Below are 25,438 nucleotides of genomic sequence, written 5' to 3'. Positions count from 1 at the left end.
AAGGCAGCGGCTTAAACCACTGAGCCACCCAGGCGCCCCAAAAGACTTTTAATATATTAAATTTGTAAGGTTTCACTGCAATATACATTATATGGCATTTCATAAGCTTTAAAGTAATGCTTAGAGTCTTGATGTTCATTACATTTGAATTCTTTAGCACTTACTAAAATTTGAATAATATTACCCACAAACTCCTTAAGTTTTCACTCCAAAATTAACATTGTGATGATCCCACAAAGATTGAATTTTGGGTGATAATGTTGCCATGTATATTACATTTTAAGATTTCTCTGAGGTAGTTATTTACTGATGTTTAGTAATGTTTTACACTTGCTTAAATATAGTGCCCATTCAGTATAATTTTAAGATCTCCCCACTATGAATGTCTGACTAGTGAAAATTCATCTGAAAGACTTTGCAAGTTCATTAATTTTGCAGTTTTCCCCCCAATAACTGTGATGTTTTGTTATCAATAAAGGATGGCTCAAAACTTTCCTACCTTTGCACATGTTGGTTTTGACACTAGGCAGAATTCTTTCAGGTTGTGACAGTAAGGATCCACTTTGACAGATTTCTTTACTTGATTATGTTCATAATGTACATCTTTGGTTTTAAGTGTAAGTCACTTAGATATAGCTGAAAAAAGAATCCAATCATATTATCAAATAATTCCATGAGTTTGTTTCCTACACATTAAAAAAATAGTTTGGTGGATACATTTGGGGATCTTGCAGAAGGTAGATTATATAGATTATGCTGTACTACGTAATATTGTCAACCATACATGTTGGTTTCAGCATGGATTCCAATGTTCACAAGCAAAGTTTCATCAAACTCTGGAAGTTGTAGAACTTCCATCAAACAGTTGTGGAGAAGCCAATTATATGTGAAAGTCATGCACCTATTTTGTTTATGGAGAATTTTGTTGCTTATAAAATTTACAAGTCAGCAAAATTAACACATTCATGGGTGAAAAAGAGAATTTCCTCAATCACAGGAAGACTTTGATTGTCTCCCTATTATACCATTATAAAAAGGATGCAAATTATTAAAGATTAAAGATTTCAAAATCATTAGATTTCAAATTTTATTTTATTTTTTTATTTTTTTTTAAAGATTTCAAATTTTAAAAAACACAAACTTAGGTGAATTAAGAATTAAACTTGGCATCACCCACTGAGCCACCCAGGCGCCCCGATCTTTTGTATTTCTATGATATCTGTTGTAATGATTCCTCTTTCATGTGATTGAGTCTTCTTTTTTTTTTTTCCCAGTGTAGCTCAAGTTCTGTCAATTATGTTTAGCTGTTCAAAAAGCTAGTCTTGGAGGGCCTGAGTGACTCAGTGTGTTAAGGCCTCTGCCTTCGACTTGGGTCATGATCTCAGGGTCCTGGATCGGGCCCCACATTGGGCTCTCTGCTTGGCAGGGAGCCTTCCCCCTCTCTGCCTGCCTCTCTGCTTACTTGTGATCTCTGTCAAATAAATAAATAAAACCTTAAAAAATAATAATAAAGAGGACAAGCCAACAAGAAGATAAAACACATATAAATATTTGTGCATCCAGAGCTTATCTCAACATTGCAAACACCTACAAATTCAACAGGAGATTGAAGAGAAGAAGAACAGCATTTCTAGAAACAGAAAATCAACCACTTTCTGAAAGGTAGGACTGGCGGAGAAGTAAATCCAAAATGACGAGAAGATTGCCCATGGGGGAGGGGCCGGCTCCCAGCAAGCAGTGGAGCAACGGAGCACAAAATCAGGACTTTTAAAAGTCTGTTCCACTGAGGGACATTGCTCCAGAGGCTAAACCAGGGTGAAGCCCATGCGGGGTCAGTGTGGCCCCAGGTCCCCCAGGGTCACAGAAGATTGGGGGTGTCAGAGTGTCACAGAGCTTGCAGGTATTAGAACGGAGAAGCTGGCTACAGAGACAGAGCCGAGGACTGAACTCTCAGCTCAGGGTTACCTTGAACCAGTCACAGGCTGGGTGAGCTCGGAGCACGGCTGGAGACTGGGGATACGGGAGTGATTGGGTGCTGTTCTCTGGGGGTGCACTGAGGAGTGGGGCCCCGGGCTCTTGGCTCCTCTGGGCCGGAGACTGGGAGGCTGCCATTTTCATTCCCGTCCTCCGGAACTCTACGGAAAGAGTTCAGGGAACAGAAGCTCCCAAAAGCGAACCCGAGCGGATTACTTAGTCTGGCCCCCAGTAAGGGTGGTGCAATTCTGCCTCTGCAAAGATATTTGAGAGTCACTATAACAGGCCCCTCCCCCAGAATATCAACAAAATATCCAGCCAGGACGAAGTTCATCTATCAAGGAAAGCAGGTTCAATACATAGGACAGCAGCGGAATTCCAGAGGAGGAGAAAGCAAAGCACGGAGCTCAGGGCTTTCTCCCCATGATTTTTTAGTCTTGCAATTAATTCAATTTTTTTTAAATTTTTTTTCTTTCTTTTTTCTTCTTTGGCTAACTTTTTTTAAACTTTTACCCTTTTCTTTTTTAACGTTTTTGACTAGTTTATCTAAAATATATATATTTTCTTCCTTTTTTATATTTTTTTCTTTATTTGTTTTCTTTTTTTAAATTTTTTTTTTCCTGAACCTCTTTTTATCCCCTTCCTCACACCCACAATTTGGGGTCTCTTCTGATTCGGATACAGTGCATTTTTCTGGGGTCTTTGCCACTCTTTTAAATTTATTTATTTTTTCAGCGTAACAGTATTCATTGATTTTGCACAACACCCAGTGCTACATACAATACGTGCCCTCCCTATTACCCACCACCTGGTTTCCTCAACCTCCCACCCCCGCCCCTTCAAAACCCTCAGGTTGTTTTTCAGAGTCCATAGCCTCTTATGGTTCGCCTTCCCTTCCAATTTCCCTCAACTTCCTTCACCTCTCCATCTCCCAATGTTTTGCCACCCCTTTAGTATTTTATTTGATCCTTAATAACCTCTTATCTGGACAAAATGACAAGGAGGAAAAAATCACCACAAACAAAAGAACAAGAGGCAGTACCAAAGGCTAGGGACCTTATCAACACAGACATTGGTAATATGTCAGATCAAGAGTTCAGAATGACGATTCTGAACATTCTAGCCAGGCTTGAAAAAGGCATGGAAGATATTAGAGAAACACTCTCTGGAGATATAAAAGCCCTGTCTGGAGAAATTAAAGAACTAAAATCTAACCAAGTTGAAATCAAAAAAGCTATTAATGAGGTACAATAAAAAAATGGAGACTCCCACTGCTAGGATAAATGAGGCAGAAGAAAGTATTAGTGATATAGAAGACCAAATGACAGAGAATACAGAAGCTGAGAAAAAGAGGGACAAACAGCTACTGGACCACGAGGGGAGAATTCAAGAGATAAGTGACACCATAAGATGAAACATTAGAATAATTGGGATTCCAGAAGAAGAAGAAAGAGAGAGGGGAGCAGAAGGTCTATTGGAGAGAATTATTGGAGAGAATTTTCCTAATATGGCAAAGGGAACAAGCATCAAAATCCAGGAGGTGCAGAGAACCCCCCTCAAAGTCAACAAGAATAGGTCCACACCCCGTCACCCAATAGTAAAATTTACAAGTCTTAGTGACAAAGAGAAAATCCTGAAAGCAGCCCGGGGAAAGAAGTCTGTAACATACAATGGTAAAAATATTAGATTGGCAGCAGACTTATCCACAGAGACCTGGCAGGCCAGGAAGAGCTGGCACGATATATTTAGAGCATTAAACGAGAAAAACATGCAGCCAAGAATAGTATATCCACCTAGGCTTTCATTGAAAATAGAAGGAGAGATAAAAAGCTTCCAGGACAAACAAAAACTGAAGGAATTTGCAAACACCAAACCAGCTCTACAGGAAATATTGAAAGGGGTCCTCTAAGCAAAGAGAGAGCCTAAAAGTAGTAGATCAGAAAGGTACGGAGACAATATACAGTAACAGTCACCTTACAGGCAATATAATGGCACTAAATTCATATCTCTCAATAGTTACCCTGAATGTTAATGGGATAAATGCCCAAATCAAAAGACACAGCGTATCAGACTGGATAAAAAAACAAAATCCATCTATATGCTACCTACAAGAAACTCATTTTAGACAGGAAGACACCTCCAGATTTAAAGTGAGGGGGTGGAAAACAATTTACCATGCTAATGGGCATCAGAAGAAAGCTGGGATGGCAATCCTTATATCAGATCAATTAGATTTTCAGCCAAGGCTATAATAAGAGATGAGGAAGGACACTATATCCTACTCAAAGGGTCTGTCCAACAAGAAGATCTAACAATTTTAAATATCTATGCCCCTAACATGGGAGCAGCCAACCATATCAACCAATTAATAACAAAATCAAAGAAACACATCAATAATAATACAATAATAGTAGGGGACTTGAACACTCCCCTCACTGAAATGGACAGATCATCCAAGCAAAAGATCAACAAGGAAATAAAGGCCTTAAATGACACACTGGACCAGATGGACATCACAGATCTATTCAGAACATTTCATCCCAAAGCAACAGAATACACATTCTTCTCTAGTGCACATGGAACATTCTCCAGAATAGATCACATCCTGGGTCACAAATCAGGTCTCAACCGGTATCAAAAGATTAGGATCATTCCCTGCATATTTTCAGACCACAACGCTCTGAAGCTAGAACTCAATCACAAGAGGAAAGCTGGAAAGAACCCAAATACATGGACACTAAACAGCATCCTTCTAAAGAATGAATGGGTCAACCAGGAAATTAAAGAAGAATTGAAAAAATTCATGGAAACAAATGATGATGAAAACACAACAGTTCAAAATCTGTGGGATACAGAAAAGACAGTCCTGAGAGGAGAATATATAGCGGTACAAGCCTTTCTCAAGAAACAAGAAAGGTCTCAAGAACACAACCTAACCCTACACCTGAAGGAGCTGGAGAAAGAACAAGAAAGAAACCCTAAACCCAGCAGGAGAAGAGAAATCATAAAGATCAGAGCAGAAATCAATGAAACAGAACCCCCCCCCCAAAAAAAATAGACAAAATCAATGAAACTAGGAGTTGGTTCTTTGAAAGAATCAATAAGATTGATAAACCCCTGGCCAGACTTATCAAAAAGAAAAGAGAAAGGACCCAAATAAATAAAATCATGAATGAAAGAGGAGAGATCACAACTAACACCAAAGAAATACAGACAATTATAAGAACATACTATGAGCAACTCTACGCCAACAAATTTGACAATCTGGAAGAAATGGATGTAATCCTAGAGACATATAAACTACCGCAACTGAACCAGGAAGAAATAGAAAACCTGAACAGGCCCATAACCAGTAAGGAGATTGAAACAGTCATCAAATGTCTCCAAACAAACAAAAGCCCAGGGCCCGATGGCTTCCCAGGGGAATTCTACCAAACATTTAAAGAAGAACTCATTCCTATTCTCCTGAAACTGTTCCAAAAAATAGAAATGGAAGGAAAACTTCCAAACTCATTTTATGAGGCCAGCATCACCTTGATCCCAAAACCAGACAAGGATCCCACCAAAAAAGAGAACTACAGACCAATATCCTTGATGAACACAGACGCAAAAATTCTCGCCAAAATACTACCCAATAAGATTCAACAGTACATTAAAAGGATTATTCACCACGACCAAGTGGGATTTATTCCGGGGCTGCAAGTTTGGTTCAACTTCCGCAAATCAATCAATGTGATACAACACATTAATAAAAGGAAGAACAAGAACCATGTGATACTCTCAATAGATGCTGGAAAAGCATTTGACAAAGTACAGCATCCCTTCCTGATCAAAACTCTTCAAAGTGTAGGGATAGAGGGCACATACCTCAATATTATCAAAGCCATCTATGAAAAACCCACCGCAAATATCATTCTCAATGGAGAAAAACTGAAAGCTTTTCCATTAAGGTCAGGAACCCAGCAGGGATGTCTGTTATCACCACTGCTATTCAACATAGTACTAGAAGTCCTAGCCTCAGCAATCAGACAACAAAAAGAAATTAAAGGCCTCCAAATCAGCAAAGAAGAAGTCAAACTATCACTCTTCACCGATGATATGATACTATATGTGGAAAACCCAAAAGACTCCACTCCAAAACTGCTAGAACTTGTACAGGAATTCAGTAAAGTGTCAGGATATAAAATCAATGCCCAGAAATCAGTTGCATTTCTGTACACCAACAACAAGACAGAAGAAAGAGAAATTAAGGAGTGAATCCCATTTACAATTGCACCCAAAACTATAAGATACCTAGGAATAAACCTAACCAAAGAGGCTATAAATCTATATGCAGAAAATTATAAAGTACTCATGAAAGAAATTGAGGAAGACACAAAGAAATGGAAAAATGTTCCATGCTCCTGGATTGGAAGAATAAATATTGTGAAAATGTCCATGCTACCTAAAGCAGTCTACACATTTAATGCAATCCCTATCAAAATCCCATCCATTTTTTTCAAAGAAATGGAACAAATAATCCTAAAATTTATATGGAAACAGAAAAGACCTCAAATAGCCAAAGGAATATTGAAAAAGAAAGCCAACATTGGTGGCATCACAATTCCGGACTTCAAACTCTATTACAAAGCTGTCATCATCAAGACAGCATGGTACTGGCACAAAATCAGACACATAGATCAATGGAACAGAATAGAGAGCCCAGAAATCGACCCTCAACTCTATGGTCAACTCATCTTCGACAAAGCAGGAAAGAATGTCCAATGGAAAAAAGACAGCCTCTTCAATAAATGGTGCTGGGAAAATTGGACAGCCACATGCAGAAAAATGAAATTGGACCACTTCCTTATACCACACACGAAAATAGACTCAGAATGGATGAAGGACCTCAATGTGAGAAAGGAATCCATCAAAATCCTTGAGGAGAATGCAGGCAGCAACCTCTTAGCCGCAGCAACATCTTCCTAGGAACATCGGCAAAGGCAAGGGAAGCAAGGGCAAAAATGAACTATTGGGATTTCATCAAGATCAAAAGCTTTTGCACAGCAAAGGAAATAGTTAACAAAACCAAAAGACAACTGACAGAATGGGAGAAGATATTTGCAAACGACATATCAGATAAAGGGCTAGTGTCCAAAATCTATAAGGAACTTAGCAAACTCAACACCCAAAGAACAAACAATCCAATCAAGAAATGGTCAGATGGGGGGGCGCCTGGGTGGCTCAGTGGGTTAAGCCGCTGCCTTCAGCTCAGGTCATGGTCTCGGGGTCCTGGGATCAAGTCCCACATCGGGTTCTCTGCTCAGCGGAGAGCCTGCTTTCCTTCCTCTCTCTCTTCCTGCCTCTCTTGTGATTTCTCTCTGTCAAATAAATAAATCTTTAAAAAAAAAAAAAAAAAAAAAAAAAAAAAAAAAAAGAAATGGTCAGATGGGGCACCTGGGTGGCTCAGTGGGTTAAAGCCTCTGCCTTCGGCTCAGGTCAATGATCCCAGGGTCCTGGGAACGAGCACCACATTGGGCGCTCTGCTCCATGGGAGCCTGCTTCCTCCTCTCTCTGCCTGCCTCTCTGCCTAGTTGTGATTTCTCTCTGTCAAATAAATAAAATATTAAAAAAAAAGAAATGGGAGAGGACATGAACAGACATTTCTGCAAAGAAGACATCCAGATGGCCAACAGACACATGACGAAGTGCTCCATGTCACTCGGCATCAGGGAAATACAAATCAAAACCACAATGAGATATCACCTCACACCAGTCAGAATGGCTAAAATTAACAAGTGAGGAAATGACAGATGCTGGCGAGGATGCGGAGAAAGGGGTATCCTCCTACACTTTTGGTGGGAATGCAAGCTGGTGCAGCCACTCTGGAAAACAGCTTGGAGGTTCCTCAAAATGTTGAAACTAGAACTACCCTATGACCCAGCAATTGCACTACTGGGTATTTGCCCTAAAGATACAAACATAGTGATCTAAAGGGGTACATGCACCTGAATGTTTATAGCAGCAATGTCTACAATAGCCAAACTATGGAAAGAACCTAGATGTCCATCAACAGATGACTGGATAAAGAAGACGTGGTATATATACACAATGGAATACTATGCAGACATCAAAAGAAATGAAATCTTGCCATTTGTGACGAAGTGGATGGAACTAGAGGGTATCATGCTTAGTGAAATAAGTCAATCAGAGAAGGACAAATATCATATGATTTCCCTGATATGAGGACGTGGAGATGCAACATGGGGGATTAGTGGGATAGGAGAAGAATAAATGAAACAAGAGGGGATTGGGAGGGAGACAAACCATAAGTGACTCTTAATCTCACAAAACAAACTGGGGGTTGCTGGTGCGAGGTGGGGTTGGGAGAGGGGGAGGGTTGTTATGGACATTGGGGAGGGTGTGTGCTATGGCGAGTGCTGTGAAGTGTGTAAAGCTGGTGATTCACAGACCTGTACCCCTGGGGATAAAAATACATTATATGTTTATAAAAAAATAAGAAATAAATAAAAAATTTAAAAAATAAAAAAATATTTGTGCACCCAACACCAGAGCATTTTTTTCCCATAGGAGCATTTAAATACATAAAACAGTTAATTACAAAAATAAAGGAGCTAATTGATAATACGATTTTAGTACGGGACTTTAACACCCCGCTTACATCAATGGACAGAAAACCTAGACAGAAAGCCAACATGGAAACAGTGGCTTTGTATAACACACTGTAACAGATGGACTTAACAGATGTATTCAGAACATTCCATCCTAAAATGGCAAATACACATTCTTTTCAAGTGCACACAGAACATTCTCCAGAATAGGTCATATATTGGCCCATAAAACAGCCTCAACAAATTTAAGATCAAATTCATACCATGCATATTTTCTGACCACAATGCTATTAAACAAAGTCAACCATAAGAAAAACTGTGGGAAGATGACAAATACACAGACGTTAAACAACATGTTGCTAAACAATGAATGGATCAACCAGGAACTAAAAGAAAAATATTTTTAAAGTATATGGAAATAAATGAAAATGAAAATACAATGTTCCCAAATCTATGAGATACAGCAAAAGTGGTTTTAAGTGGAGAGTTTATAGAAATACAGCTTAAAATATTTTATTTATTTATTTGACAGAGAGAGACAGAGAGGGAGAAGCAGGCTTCCCATTGAGCAGGGAGTCTGATGTGGGCTTGATCCCAGGACCCTGGGATCATGACCTGAGCCAAAGCAGACGCTTAATGACTGAGCCACTCAGGTGCCCCAGAAATAGTCTGTAGAAATACAGAAATACAGGAGTACCTCAAGAAGCAAAAAAAAAATGAAATACAAACAACCTAATATTACACCTAAAGGAGCTAGAAAAAGAAAAACAAAACCTAAAACCAGCAGAAGAAAGGAAATAGTAAAAATTAGGGCAGAAATAAATGATACAGAAACTGAAACAAAACAAGATAATAGGACAGATCAATGAGACCAGGAGTGGTTCTGTGAGAAAAATCAATGAAACTGATAAGCCTAAAAAAAAATTGATAAACCTCTAGCCAGACTTACCAAGAAGAGAAAGGACTCAAATAAATAAAATGACAAATGAGAGGGAGAAATAACAGCCAACACCACAGAAATACAATTATAAGTGAATGTTATGAAATATTATATGCCAATAAACTGAACAACTTAGAAGAAATGGATAAATTCCTAGAATATAAACTTCCACAACTGGAGAAAGGAATAAATAAAAAGTGAACAGACTGATAACCAGCAAAAAAACTTAATCCGTAATCAAAAAACTCCCAACAAATGAAAGTCCAGGCCAGATGGCTTCACAGGTGAATTCTACCAAACATTTAAAGAAGAGTTAATACCTACTCTTCTCAAAGTTAAAAAAAAAAAAAAAGAATGAAAGGAAAAGGAAGGAAAACTTCCAAACTCAATTTATGAGGCCAGTATTATTATGGTACCAAAACCAGATAAGGACACCACAAAAAAAGAGAACTACAGGCCAATATCCCTGATGAACATAGATGCAAAAAAATCTTAATAAATACTAACAAACCAAATTCAAAGAATCATACACCATGATCAAGCAGAATTTACTCCTGGATTGCAAGGGTGGTTCAATATTTGCAAATCAATGTGATACATCACATCAATAAGGGAAAGGTAAGAACCATTGATGTAAATGGGGTGTTAAAGTCCTGTACTATAATCGTGTTATCAAAAGTTCCTTTATTTTTATAATTAACTGTTTTATGTATTTAAATACTCCTATGTTTTGTGATGAAATTGCTCTGGAGTTAGTGATAGGTTTTACAAAATTGTGAAGTCACAAAAAGCCATTTAATTGTACACTTTTAAGGTATCAACTTTATGACATATGAATTATATAAATAATAAAATGAACAAATATCTAATATATTTACATTAAATTCAGGAAAACGTTCTGACAGATTGTCTCTGGCCTCAAGACCTTGGAGATATAGGGCCCAATCTCCACTGCAGTACTAGTGATGAAGATAGCAATTATAATGGCAGGAAAAGAAGAGATTTTACATATTTTTGAGGTGAAATGAGCATATTTTTAACCAAAATTCAGTGTAACTTTCAGGGAAGCACTTAGGTCTCCTGCCTTCACATTTCAAGATGTCTGTCAGTTCATCTTGCATCACTGCAGTTATTACTGAACTAAAGATACAAAGGGCCCTCTTTTTGTACACTCATAAAGCACTTACTTTGTACCTCTCATTTTTATGTTGTACAAGTTTCAAAACAACCCTTTTGTCACACAGCCTCCAGGTTTTTTTTTTTGTTTGTTTGTTTGTTTGTTTTACTAAAGGGATGAAATGTAAATTAAATATGTAAACTTAATTTAAAAGGTGTGGAGGGAAAAGTGGTAAGGAAAAATTTTACAAGAAAATTAAAGTGAATTTCTAACACAGTTGAAAAAGAACCATAAACCATGAGGCTTGTTAGTGTATTCTCAAATTTATATTTTTCTAGCCTTTGAAAAATTTCTCTCCTAGTAAAATCCTTAAATCATTATTTGTTGTCTGATAAAACTTCTACACATCAATTTTCATGAAACTACCACAAAAAATCACAATTTATCTAAACAGTATTTCACACTTCCAATAACATATTGTATAAAGAACCCTACCTGTGTATTAGCATGAGGAAAAATAGTCTTTCCCAACCAAGGAGTGAGACACTTCAAAAGTAAACGTTCAGTGTTGAATTATTCTAACTTCATTTTTTTAAAAGATTTTATTTATTTATTTGACAGACAAAGATCACAAGTAGGCAGAGAGGCAGGCGGGGGGTGGGTGGGGGAGAAGCAGGCTCCCTGCTGAGCAGAGAGCCTGATGCAGGGCTTGATCCCAGGACCCTGGGACCATAACCCGAGCTGAAGGCAGAAGCTTTAACCCACTGAGCCACCCAGGCGCCTCATCTAACTTCATTTTTAAAAATTTGATTATTAACAGCCTTTAAGTCTCCCATCCCTCCTCCCATTCTACCTCAAACATATATAGGCTGATGAGAAAGGCTGTGTACTTTTTCTTTGGCACTGGTGGAAAGTTTAGGCCACATTCAGTAGCCTCTCCTCATCTCCACCATAAGAGCCCCATACCAACAAATCTGGATAAGAGGGTCCTTAACATATTACCCATGACTTAGATAGTAGTTTTACATCTATTATATGCCACTCATGCTGTCACTCAAATTTATATTATATTGGATTATAATTTCAGTGTTCTTGTTCTTCCAGTAAATTCTGGACATGAATGAACATCACCTAATGAAGTTTGCCCTTTTATCTTATTAAACACTTCCAAGAGATCTTTGTGGTGACATGAAAGGATTATAATTAAAGTATAATACCAACAGATTTCAAACCTCAAGATGGAAATCACTGATAGTAATTTGGCCTTTTCAAGAAACCTGAAATAAACTATTTAATAAAATGAAGGTACAGGACCTTTCCACAGGCATCCTTTTAACTTTAACAGCCATTATAGGTATTATTAATTTTTAATCAATTATGAATTATTAAATTTATTTAGAATTAAATTGAATAATCTTTCAGAAGAACTTAAGAGACCATTTTCTCTACTATGAATTATATGTAGCCAATTGTGAGAAATGGTTAAACAACTTAGCACATTCATTACAGTTTTAAGGCTTCTCTACAATATAAATTCTTTGGTAAATCTTGAGTTCAGATCATTGTCTAAAGGTCTTGCCACTTTCAATACATTTGTATCTTTTCTCTCTGATGTGAATTCTCTCATGACCCCTAAGGTAAACATTTGAACATCTGATAAAAGTTTAACACATTTATTACATTTATAAGGTTTCTCTCCAATAGGAGATATTACATATGCTTGATCTTTGGATAAAAGCCTGGCCATACCCATTACATTTTTGTGGTTTCTTTCAAAGATGCATATTCTGGTGTCTACTTAACTGTGAGTCCTGGTTACAGGCTTTGCCAAATACATGACTTTTATATGGTTTCTGTTCAGTATGGATTCTTTGATGTTGAGTAAGTCTTGAAAACACATTAAAGGTTTTGCTACACACATGACATTTGTGAGGTTTCTCTTCACTACAAATTCTCTGGGAATCCCCAGTGCTTGATCTTTGGATAAAAGCATTTCCACATATATCAGGTTTACAGTGTTTCTTTTCAGTATGCATTTTCTGATGTCAAGTAAGATTTGCAAATTGGGTAAAGGCCTTGTCACATTCATTACATTTGCAAGGCTTCTCCCCAGTATGAATTCTTTGATGTCGGGTAAGGCTTGAACACACATTAAAGGCTTTGCCACACTCATTACACTTATAAGGCTTCTATGCAGTATGAATTATCTGATGTATGACAAGGTTAGAGGACTGGTTAAAGGCTTTGCCACATTCCTTACATTTGTAAGGCTTTTCTCCACTATGAATTCTCTTATGTTGAGTAAGGCTTGAACGCTCCATGAAGGCTTTGCCACACTCATTACATTTGTAAGTTTTCTTTCTCTCTGAACTCTCTGATGAATTATAAGATTTGAATGTTGACTACAGACCTTGTCACATGCATTACATTTATATGGTTTCTCTCCAGTATGGATTCTCTTGTGTTTAGTGAGGTGTGAGGTCCGGTTAAAGGATTGGTCACACTGATTACATTTGTAAGGTCTCTTCCCAGAAAGAATTCTCTGATGATTGGTGAGATTTGAGCTTCCTCTAAAAGTCTTCCCACATTAATTACATTTATAAGGTTTTTCTCCAGTATGAATTCTCCTATGTCGAGTAAGGCTTGAATCCTCAGAAAAGACTTTGCCACACTCATTACATTTGTAAGGTTTCTCTCCAGTACGAATTTTCTGATGCTGTGCAAGATTTGAATTTTGCCTACAGCCCTTGCCACATAAATTACACTTATATGGTTTTTCACTGGTATGGATTCTCTGATGCCTAGTCAGTTTTGCAAACTGGGAAAAGGCTTTGCCACACTCATTACATTTGTAAGGCCTCTGCCCAAAATGAATTCTCTGATGACTAGTGAGGTCTCAGCTTTCTCTAAAAGCCTTGTAAGGCTTTTCACTAATAGGTGTTTTTTCATGTATAAGTAATGAAGGAAGTATAAAAAGTTTCCCAGATTTATTACAAATATTTGTATCGATGCTAGGAGGAATTCTTTGAAGTGGTGAAGCAGAACTACTGTTGATCAAATCCTCAACTTGATTACATTCATAAATTTTCTCTTCAGTTTGAAACTTCTGGAAGTCAGCCAGATGTGACTAAAACTTTATTAATCCAATCCCATTTTCAAAACATTTTATACACTTATTTCCTGCACAGGTTATGTTTTTAGTTTTACAAATACCTTTTATATGACTTCTCATGCTTGTAATATTGATAAGTACTTTTGCTTAAAGAAACACTCTGCTTTAGAGGGAAATCATTCCAGGGTTTTGTGTAGGTGCTGATCTCTTCTACCACTGAAATTTTGGTTGTGGGCTGTGTTACTTCTTTGTAATTTGTTTCATCATATGTATACTGACTTTCAAACTCATGCATATTTTGCAGGACTTCTCTGAAACCCAAGTCTTTTATGTCATTTCTTTTGTGTCTTTCCAACATCAATGTCTGGAATAATTCCTCTTTGTTAATATCCTATTTTGGTGATGATTCCTTAATCATACTTCTAACAGAGATATCTGAAAGATACAAAGAACCATAGATTCCCTATTAATAGAGTTATAAAGTGAATATTTTACCTTGAAAACATAATATTAGGTCAAAAGTAATGCTTATATAGCTATAAAACTTTTCAACCACAGTATGCAAATATTTAGGAACAAAGGGAATTGGATTCCTCAATAAAGGAAGGGTGTTTACATGCAGATAAAATTATTTTCAGGAAAGCCCAGTTCTAATACCCTATGAGCAAACCACTCAGGGTATGGACATAAGCCCTAAACCAAGTGGTATTTTTCCATTGCCACCCCAAAGAACTCACCAATTGGCATGGACATTAGGGTGTTTTGTATTTGAAGGAAAGCAATATTATATTAATGCATATATGCATATCTAATTATATAAGTACAATCATAAAGGCTAAAGCAGAGGACTATAGACCAAAATGGTAAATACTATCTTAAAAAACCTTTCTAACAAAAAATGGCAATCACAATTACAAAATAAAAGTAGCACTGAGAAAATGAGAAGAACTTGATAAAACACCATTGTAAGAATAACAAAATGCTGTTCTGAAGTTCTATAATAAAACCCTCTATATTCATGCAGAATAGGCATTTCACAACATTAACCATTGGTGCATGACAGTCATAATACACAAAAAAATTTAAAAACCATTATCTATAAATCACAATACAATGAATAAACATTTTAGAAACCCACAGTAAATCCAGAAGATAAATAAGATGTCAAAACAATTAAAAACCATTATAATCTGTGGCATTCTAAAGACTCCTTCCTTCAAAACAAAGGACAGGGCTCCTACTCCAGAAGGAATATATAATATGAACATTGAAACCTATGTTAAGAACCACTGACTTGGGGTGCCTGGGTGGCTCAGTGTGTTAAAGTCTCTGCCTTCACCCGGGTCATGATCCCAGGGTCATGGGATCAAGCTCCGCATCAGGCTCTCTGCTCGGCAGGGACCCCATCTCCCCCTCTCTGCCTGCCTCTCTGCCTACTTGTCATCTCTGTCTGTCAAATAAATAAAATCTTAAAAAAGAAAAAAGAACCACTGACTTTTTAAATATCTGGTGCAGGTAAATACATAATATTTTAAGATGAAGAATTTGGGAAGGCAATCAGAAATCAGAATTATGATTTCATACCTGCAGTTAACTACCAACCAACAGAGCTATTTCCAAACAGTGAAGCAGCCTTTAATAATGTGATTCTGCAGTCACAGAACACATGTACTGCGGAGTATGTGCTTTGAAATTTTACTCAGGCAGAAAACACTGTGATGAAACAAATCACAAAATGAATACAAATACAATATACTGTAAGCAAAGGCCAATCACATAGGAGGAGGTCAAGAAATATTAGGAAAGAAAGGTAAATTTCCAGTCCTTGCTATATGTTATACAACACTCAAAACCTTTCTTTCTAACAGCATTAACATATTTAAAATATTCTCAAGATTCATTATCATAATATTTCAGATAAAAACAACACGCCCATCATGTTTATGTATCCAACACTAATTCACACAGAAAAAAAAATGTGAAAGCTAAAATCTGAACCTAGGTCTGCAGGCTCAGACCACATGTCCTTGAGCACTAAACAGTTTATTACTGCCCACTCAGGAAGTGAGCACAAGGTCATAGCAAACCCCACCAGCATACAGGAAAATGCTTCAATAAAGGCACAGGAATTGAGTTGTGTTACTGATACTGTTACTGACTCATCCCACCTGGATAAGAGCACCTCAATCATCACTTCCTGAATGTGTTGATTTAAACAGTAACCAGGCATGGTGCTATCCTGAACTAGCTGTCCTCTGGAAGAGTAGGGATCTTTATACAATGTGGAACAGGTAAGGACAGGGAGCGCTGAGGAGATGTGGGTGTCCAGGGGCTCAAAATTAATCTGCTAAGGAAGAAACAGTGTTCTTCATCCAGATCCATGAATCATCTGAGAGAAGGTGGAAGAACGAAGCCTGTGCTTACAAATTTATGGGAATACAGTCGTGCTGGGACAGTAAAAATCTTTATCTTAGAAGAGGAGATGAACTGATTTAGCAAGTGACACAATACTGACCCATTCTGTTTAAATGTGCTATGGGTGGAGGGGGACGGGGGAGAATAGAAGAGATGAAGAAGCCAATTAGCATGATACAGTGGAAGGAATACAGGTTTACCTCTATTCTAACATTTGTCCTGAAATTTCTCAAATGGAATATCCAGGGCTTTCTATTTATAAGCATTTACTCAAGAGAGCCCTACATATACACATGTACAAAAGTGTTCTTAAAAGGCATCAAAAGCAAAATTCTGGACATTGCCATCAAGGGCAGAATGGATGAACTCACTCTACACAGGCAGATGCCATGAAAGTGTGTCAGTTCAACAATGGAGAGTAACATGGGTGCAAGATCATGAGTCCCTGATGGGGACGACAAAGAGTTTGTTGGATTAACATACAATGTAATGTATTATATATTTTATTTAAAAATATATGTTCTCCTTGGGATAAGTTTGTACATCTATGATTGCTGGCTTAAAGGGAATGATCATTAGATATTTTATCAACACTGCCACACTGCCTTTGAGAGACTCTGTGACACTCCAAAAAGAACAGAAAGAGAACTATAATCACTCTTCAGTCAGACTTCCCTGATACTTTCTATCTCAGCCTCCCTAGGACTTGCTGACCACCCCATTCAGTGGCTTAACTGGGCGCTTCTGTAAGTGGCAGGACAGCACTATAATACAGTAATCAAAATGTTCTCCTTCAAAAATTTTGTTACCCAATAAAACCCCTCTGTGGGTAAGTCCACCAGAAGTTGTCCATCACCTAAAAGTGGGTTATCAGAGCAGAGAAAGAGGATTATTCTAGACCCTAGGAAAACATGTTTCACACGCCAAACTGCACAGACTTAAGAAAATACAAAATCTGGATAAGCCAAGTTTTGTCTGCATTATTAGCCCAGTCAGAACGCAGGAAGGAGAATAAGGCAAGATAAGAGATGCAAAGCAAGGGAGCTCGATTTTGCAGAGTCTTTGAGAAGACAAGAGACACTCCCAATGTCAGAATCTCTCTGTCCCCTGTTCCCTCTGTTGCAGAGTCTTTGAGAAGACAAGATGCTCCCCATGTAGGACTGGATTTCAAAGAGAATTTCTCTGTCCACTGTCTGTATAGTACTGCTAACAAATCATCTCAGAACCTGCCCTATTGCCTGGTTATACTCTTGATGCATGGCAAGAGCAGGTCTGACAAAATGACCAGGAGGCCTTGAGACAGTCCCATGCAGCCTTGGGGCTCCAAGTGCCATGGAGGAGTAGCCAATGTTTTCCTATCTCTGAAACACAGGAACAGAGGATGAAATCTGGACGGGTCCTGGAGTCAGAACTATGGAGGAACTGACAGATCAGATGGAATCAGTTGGCATTAAGTATGGAGGGAGAGACCAGAGAAAAAGAGAACCCCTATGAAACAGCCCTTCTCATCCCTCTCAAAGCCAAGGGACCAAAAAGGTCACAGCAGCCAGATAAGAGTGTTGCAGGTCATGGTAAAGACTGCCATTGTCTCTGCATCAGCTGGAATGCCATGTCTGCAGAACAGAGAAATGGGGGAGAGTTCCTTTGAGTGCTCACAAGTACTTTTCTTTTCTCACAGACCTCTCCTCTCTGGGGAAAGTTTCCCAAACAATATTTGATGAAGCAGTTGCATCTCTGGCCACCTCAGCTGCTACCAGTGTTTGCATCTTCCGTATAGTCCCACCCACTTGGTTTTTTCACTATTTTCACCTTGCCCTTCACAGCCCTTGGCTCTGTCCCTTGCTCCAAAATGGAGATACTATTTCGGTCAGAGAGTCCTGCTTATAAGAAAGGAGAATTATAAGCAGGACTCTCTGACCGAAATAGTATCTCCATTTTGGAGCAAGGGACAGAGCCAAGGGCTGTGAAGGGCAAGGTGAGAGTCCTGCTTATAAGAAAGGAGAATTAGGGGCGCCTGGGTGGCTCAGTGGATTAAGCCGCTGCCTTCGGCTCAGGTCATGATCTCAGGGTCCTGGGATCGAGCCCCGCATCGGGTTCTCTGCTCCGCAGGGAGCCTGCTTCCTCCTCTCTCTCTGCCTGCCTCTCTGCCTACTTGTGATCTCTCTCTCTGTCAAATAAATAAATTAAAAAAATCTTAAAAAAAAAAAAAAAGAAAGGAGAATTATGTGCTGGGGCTTTTCTAGAACATAATCCCAGGCCCTTGTTCAGCTGAAGACAGAAGATGTTACAGATGGGTCTATACTGATTTTGTTCACTGACTGGCTTAGGAAATATTTTACCTATATAGACATCTAGCTCTCTTCTGAGAATTACCAACTCAAATGCATGGTAGTAAAACCAGGGAATCCAATATTTTAAAATTTTGCTACAAGGTTTATTATTACTCAGGTGGTAAAAGCAACACTGATCTAGCGAGGAGTGGGCAGATAATTCGAAGAAAGGAGGAGATGGACGTCCAGGTACCTCCTCATGAAGCTTTCAATTCAGAGTGGATATAGCATCAGTCCCAGTCTAGCAGGGCAGGGGGCCCCCCAAGAAATTCACTAGGGCAGATCCCGACATTTAGAGGGACATTATCCTCACCGAGGGAGAACAGGTTTCTATAGTTCTCCAACATCACATTCTTGTACAAGGCCCTCTGAGCAGGTTCCTCTGGAGAGAATTCTATGACCACATCCCTGAAGGTCAACAGCATCTGTAATGATCTTCACACAGATTATAGGAGAGAGGTATAAGGACTGATTTGGCTGTAGTGACAAATCAGTGTAAGATAATTTTGTGTTATTATACTTCTCAACCAGAGGACATAAATCCACAAAGTCACTGTGCACTCCACAATTTTGTGAACAACAAAATATACAAATAAAAAATGTATCACAAGATGGACTACATAGAAGAGCTTGATAGCACATTTGACACACCAATCGTTTCTTTGAGGAGCTACACTATGAGTAGTGTCTTTTTTTTTTAATTATTTTTATTAACATATAATGTATTATTTGCCCCAGAGGTACAGGTCTGTGAATCATCAGGTTTACACATTTCACAGCACTCACCATAGCACATACCTTCCCCAGTGTCCATAACCCCACTACCCTCTCCTGGCCCCCCTCCCCCCAGCAACCCTCAGTTTGTTTTGTGAGATTAAGAGTCTCTTATGGTTTGTCTCCCTCCCGATCCCATCTTCTTTCATTTATTCTCCTACCCTCAAAACTCCCCATGTTGCATCTCTACTTCCTCATGTCAGGGAGATCATATGATAGTTGTCTTTCCCTGATTGACTTATTTCGCTAAGCATAATACCCTCTAGTTCCATCCATGTTGTCACAAATGGCAGGATTTCATTTCTTTTGATGGCTGCATAGTATTCTGTTGTATATATATACCACATCTTCTTTATCCATTCATCTGTTGATGTTCCATCTGTTCCATAGTTTGGCTACTGTGGACATTGCTGCTCTAAACATTCGGGTGCACATGCCCCTTTGGATCACTATATTTTTATCTTTAGGGTAAATACCCAGTAGTGGAATTGCTGGGTCATAGGGTAGCTCTATTTTCAACTTTTTAAGGACCCTCCATGCTGTTTTCCAGAATGGCTGCACCAGCTTGCATTCCCACCAACAGTGTAGGAGGGTTCCCCTTCCTCCACATCTGATGAGTAGTGTCTTTAAAGATGACAAAGTTCACAGTGCCTTTTAAGAAAGTTCAAAATGCAAGAGCATGATGATGATGATTATAGTGGGAGAAACAAAAGTTTTTTAAACATTTATGATGTGCTAAATATTACTCAAATGAATAACATTAGGGAAATATCTGTGTCCACTTTATAGAGGAAGCAACTGTCACAGAAACTCTAAGAAACTAGCCTTGGGTCAGATAACTAAGAAATGGCAAACCTGGCACCTGAACCAGGTGTTTGGAATTTAGACTTGAACCTGAGAATCACACAGTTAAGTAACAGATAGTGTTGAAAGTACATTGATAGCGGGTTTCCTAAGTGAGAAAGGAAACAAGTTCAAAGTTAAAAACACAGACCTGCAGAAAATATCATTTTATATGTACACACATAGTATTGTTACTATTGTTACGAATTTTTCATGGCCTTAAATTTTTTTCTACACTAACTCATTGTAGAAAAAATTTAAGGCCATGAAAAATTCGTAAGAACAATTTCCAAAGGTTAAAATAAGTATAAAAATTACTTATGAAACAATGCATCTTTTATACACACCCACAGGTTTCTGCTCGCATACACCCATGCACACATAAACACAATTTCAGTAAAAGCAGTCCTCTCAGACAGATTTTTGTAATGAATTCTTTAATCTTTTTTTTTTTTTACTCATGTGTATTTCAGTATTTTTGGTAAAATGGACATTGAGAAACTGTACTTGTTTTTAATTAGGTTGTTGTCAACATTACTCTGTAAAAGCCTAGATAAAAAAACACAAAAAATAGAAAACTTTACCTTCTCCATGAAATACCTATATGTAAATATCAAAATTTTGTCCATTTAAAAGTCCATTTAAACATAACCCAAGTGGAGTTTATCCAATAATAAACAATGCTTGAGGATTATAAAATTTATTACTATTCTATATTATTTAATAAATTAAAATAGAAAAATATGAAAGCATTAGACCTTCTAAGAAATTATTAGTTAACTAAAGGGCCACTGAGTGGCTCAGTTGGTTAAGCAACTGCCTTCTGCTCAGGTCATGATCCTGGAGTCTCGGAATTGAGTCCCATATCGGGCTCCCTGCTCAGCAGATAGTCTGTCTCTCCTGCTGACCTCTCCCCTCTCATGCTCTCTCTCATTCTCTTTCTCACTCTCCCTCTCTCTCAAATAAATAAAATCTTAAAAAAAAGAAATTATTAGTTAACTAAAAATGATGCTGAAGAAAAAATTAGAAGCATTATTAAGAAAATTGCAGTAAACATCATGATTGACAGTAAACAACAGGAACATTTCCCTAAAACTGAGACTGATACAAGGGACTATGGACAGGGCTCCTGCTCTTCACCACTGTGCACAATGCCCGGACACTGGGAACCATGTGGGATCTATGTGTCTTCATTCAGAGAATGTTTTAATGAGGATCTAAAAGAACAAATTATCTCTATGTTTACTAGCATCAAAACAACTCCAACATATCTATACAGAATATCACAATGTAACATTCACTGAAGAATTTTAACTAAAATCACCTAATGATAGGTAAATGCATTTTTATAACACACACACTTAATCTTCCACAGAATAGGCAACAGTGATTATAGAGTTGGTGAGTGATGATGGAGGGCATGACAGGGAAGGAGATGTTTACTTCTTAGTTCAAAATGTACAACACTGTTTTGAGTTTTACCTCAAAACAAAGATAATATGGCATGTGATGTTTAAAACAAAAGAAATATAACATTTTAGTGACAATTGGTGACAACAAAGACTAAGTTTTTGCTCCATTATAATGGCTGAAACATTTTTAGGTAAAACATCCGCTACACAAAAGTTCCTGAATGAGCAAGGGTCTTCATGTGATGGATATGCTGTGAGTAATGTTAAAGAACTTACTGTTGAAACAAATTATACAGTAAAACATCCTCTATCATTGATATGTTTCAGAACTTTTGATTCTAATCCAAATCATTAATATTTTAGAGCCAGAAACATGCTGATTCACTTGTTTAGCATCAAATGCTTTGTAAAATCAGGGATGCCAGGTTCTTCCCCTTCTGAGTCTTATTTTCCAGCTGTTCCTGCATATTAATATGGCACATATTAATATGTGTAGGTCATTTTTTTCTTTTTCAAATTTGTACTTAAGTTCTAGTTAGTTCACGTGTAGTGTAATATTGTTTTCAGGAGCAGAATTTAATGATTCATTACTTACATGTAACACCCCAAGCGCAACAGGACAAGTGTTCTCCTTAATGCCCATCTCCCCATCACCCACCTACCTCTCTCCGTCACCCCTATGTTTGTTCTCTACCGTTAAAAGAGTCTCTTGTGGTTTGCTTCCCTCTTTTTCCTCTTTCCTCTATGTTCATCTGTTTTGTTTCTTAAATTCCAAATATCCACGAAATCATATATTTGTCTTTCTCTGCCTGACTTATTTTACTGAATGACTTTTTTTTTTTTAAGATTGTACTTATTTATTCGACAAAGAGAGGGCAAGACAGCACAAGCAGGAGGAGCGGCAGAGGGAAGGGGAGAACCAGCTCCCCTATTCCCACAGCAAAGAACCCCATTCCAGACTCCATCCCAGGATCTTGGTATCATGACCTGAGCCGAAGGCAGAGGCTTAACCGACTGAGCCACCCAGGCGCCCCTTAATGCAGTGCTTCTTGATGCTACTCTACATGGAACTCACAGTGCATTCATATGCAACTCCTAAAACAATCCCCTTTGCCAATGGCACTGACACCAAAGCCCCACTCCCAGTTTCTGATTCACACCTGAGTATGAAACCCTCCTCCTGATGATCCCCCAACAGGATCTCTTCACAGGTTCCTGTCTCTGGGTCCTGATGAGATGGAATTTAAGTGGAGATGAAAGGTACAGAAGTAAGGCTGGGATGAGTTCGAGCAAACGTTAGGCAGGTCCCTTGAGAGTACATCACCAAGTCTAAAAAAACAGCATTTCAGGAAAGACACACAAAAGAACAACCAAGAATGTGAATTTTACTTGGCAACGAGTCATTTCTGCCTCCTCTTCCTTTCCTCTTCCTCTGGACTTGTTTCTCGGATAAGATCAGTCTTGACAAGTGGACCTTGAGTGCTGAACACAGGCTGCTTAATGCCTAGAACGCACACACCCCCTTCCTATGACAACCACGCACACAGGGAGGACCTCGACAAGTAAGACAGTCCTCGGCCGCCCGCTGCTCAGGAGGGGCTCGTGAACACAGAGACAAGCCAGTGAGGCGGTTTCTCCCCTTTTCTTCCCACCTCACTGCCCCTCTGTGAAGCCCACGCATTCTGCGGCTGCGGCGGCCCCGACCGAACGCGGCACAGAACAGAGCCCCACCTTCCCGCACCCGGGGTAGGGACAAGGCAGGACGGCGGAGCGCCTGAAGCGGTATTTCCACGAATCCAGGGGCTGGAAGCGGACACGGACGCCGCGCCCCAGAGCTACCAGGCCTGGAACGTCTCACCACAACGCCGGGTCTCACCACAACGCCGGGACTCATCGTGGCCCGAAAGGCGAGGACGGCAGTTGGAACCGCCAGAGAACCCGGGTGTGGAAGACTGGAGGCTGTAGGGCCCCGAACCACGGGTTTGAGACTGAACATTCGAAATCCACTCACCCGAGCGTTTCTGTCACTCAGCTCATTCACTTCCGGGTCTGCGGGCAACTACGCATGCGCAGGCGGGAGAGGCGGTGACAGGGGCGGGACTTGGGCAGGGCCAGGGCCTCAGGGAAGATGGCAGTTCCGTGTACAGCAGCTCTGTAATTTTGTCACCAACGATTCCAGGACAATATGCCCGGTCCTTTTGCTTTGTGTTGTTTTTGCTGTCCTATTTTTGTCCATGATTTTGCCAAACACATAAATAAGGATTATGATGTTTACCAGCATTTGCAACTTCTAGCATAAGGTGACCAAAAAGCCAATAAACTTGGAAGCTTTTGTTTTAAGCTCTGTCTGCTCTGAATTCCTGAGGCTGATCATGATGGTCTGGAAGATACCCAAAAGGCAGTGGTGCCAATGGACACCCTGCTGGCAACTGTGAACATACTAAGTGTAGGGGCCTGATTAGCCAGAGGAACTGTAAACCCCGGATATAGGGGTGGCCAGACCAGATAGCCGTATCCAATCAGTGGGGTGCGCATATAGTAACTGTGGTGAGTTGAAATCTCATTGGCCACCTGTGTGTGGGCCGGGCTCAACCACCTCTATAAAGGTTAGTCTGTGAGGCTGGGCCGGGGATAAGTAGGAGGAGTTAGAATAGCCGTTGGAGAAGTAGGAGTAGTTAGAATAGCTTTTGGAGAAGTAGGAGGAGTTAGAATGGCAGTTAGAATAGCAGTTAGAATAGCGTTAGAGTAACTGTTAAAGTAGCCTTTGGGAGCCCTTAGAGTAGCTGTTAAAGTAGCCTTTGGGAGCCGTTAGGGTAGTCATAGGAGTGATAGCGTCGGGGTCATCTGGAGCAGCGCCGCCCCCAGCCGCGGCCCCGCCACGACTGGCCTCAACGCCCCAAGCAGCAGTGCCGCCACAACCTGCCTCGCCGCCCCGAGCCGCGACCGGCCTCGCCGCCCTGAGCCGTGGCATTATTCCGGGGAGCGGCCTTGTTGGCGTGTGGCCTTGTCCAGAGCGGTCTCGTCTGGGGAGTGGCCTCGTCGACTAGCGGCCTCGTCCGGAGCGGCCTCGTCCGGAGCGGCCTTGTCCGGAGCGGCCTCATCCTGAGCGGCCTCGTCCAGAGTGGCCTCATCTGGGGAACGGCCTTGTCAGAGTGGCATCATGGGGAGCAGAGTCTGTGTCGCCGGGGTTGTCGTCCTTGCCGTCATCACCTCTTTGTCGTCAGGAGCAGCATCCTCGTCGTCGTCGCCTCACGTAAGAAATGGCCCCGACTGGTCGGTTTGATTTTCGATGCTTGGCGTGAAATAAAGCTTTGCTTGATTTTTGCTTTGCATCAGTCTCGTTCCTTTGATCACGGACCCTAACACTAAGCAAGTTTACCTCCAAAATAACTGGGGGGGAGGGGCTGCTTTAATCCAAAACCTCCACCGTATGGGGGATTCCTTTAGAAAGAATAAACAAGGAATTGACTAAATCATGTGCTTGAGAATCAGATCTATAGACCTTAACATGCATCCACCGAAGGGTATATGTAGTGGTAAAAAGTGGTAAAGAATTAAGAAATTCCCCAGGTATCCAACCACAGTCTGTGATGAGAAGATCACCCCTGTTGCCAAATTCTTAGTAGCCATTCTGTCATTTCCCACTAAATAATACTTATATTCAGAGTCCTTTCTTGAGACTGGAAGTTTAGGTTATTATTATCATGGCAACTGAAATCCTATATTCTCCACTTAGAATTTTTTCCCACACATATAAATTTACCAAGCTATATCTCCTGTTTTCACGAGATGTTCTAGGTTTATACATTCTACCCAAGGAGAACCCCTTTCCCACATGTGAGCACTTAATCACCTGGATTCTTGGTAAGCCCCCTTCCTTTACAGACCATCACTCAAACTGAAATAGAAA

The 25,438-nt window shown here is 39.6% G+C and overlaps 1 pseudogene; it reads right to left on the bottom strand.

Moving 5' to 3' along the window:
• Window positions 1-12,687: 12,687 nt before the first annotated feature.
• LOC123930575 lies at window positions 12,688-24,499 on the bottom strand (annotated as a pseudogene).
• Between the last annotated feature and the right edge of the window lie 939 nt (window positions 24,500-25,438).

The sequence above is a fragment of the Meles meles genome, chromosome 19 (genome assembly GCF_922984935.1).
Source record: "Meles meles chromosome 19, mMelMel3.1 paternal haplotype, whole genome shotgun sequence".
NCBI classification, from domain to species: domain Eukaryota; kingdom Metazoa; phylum Chordata; class Mammalia; order Carnivora; family Mustelidae; genus Meles; species Meles meles.
This window is presented reverse-complemented; position numbering and strand designations above follow the sequence as displayed.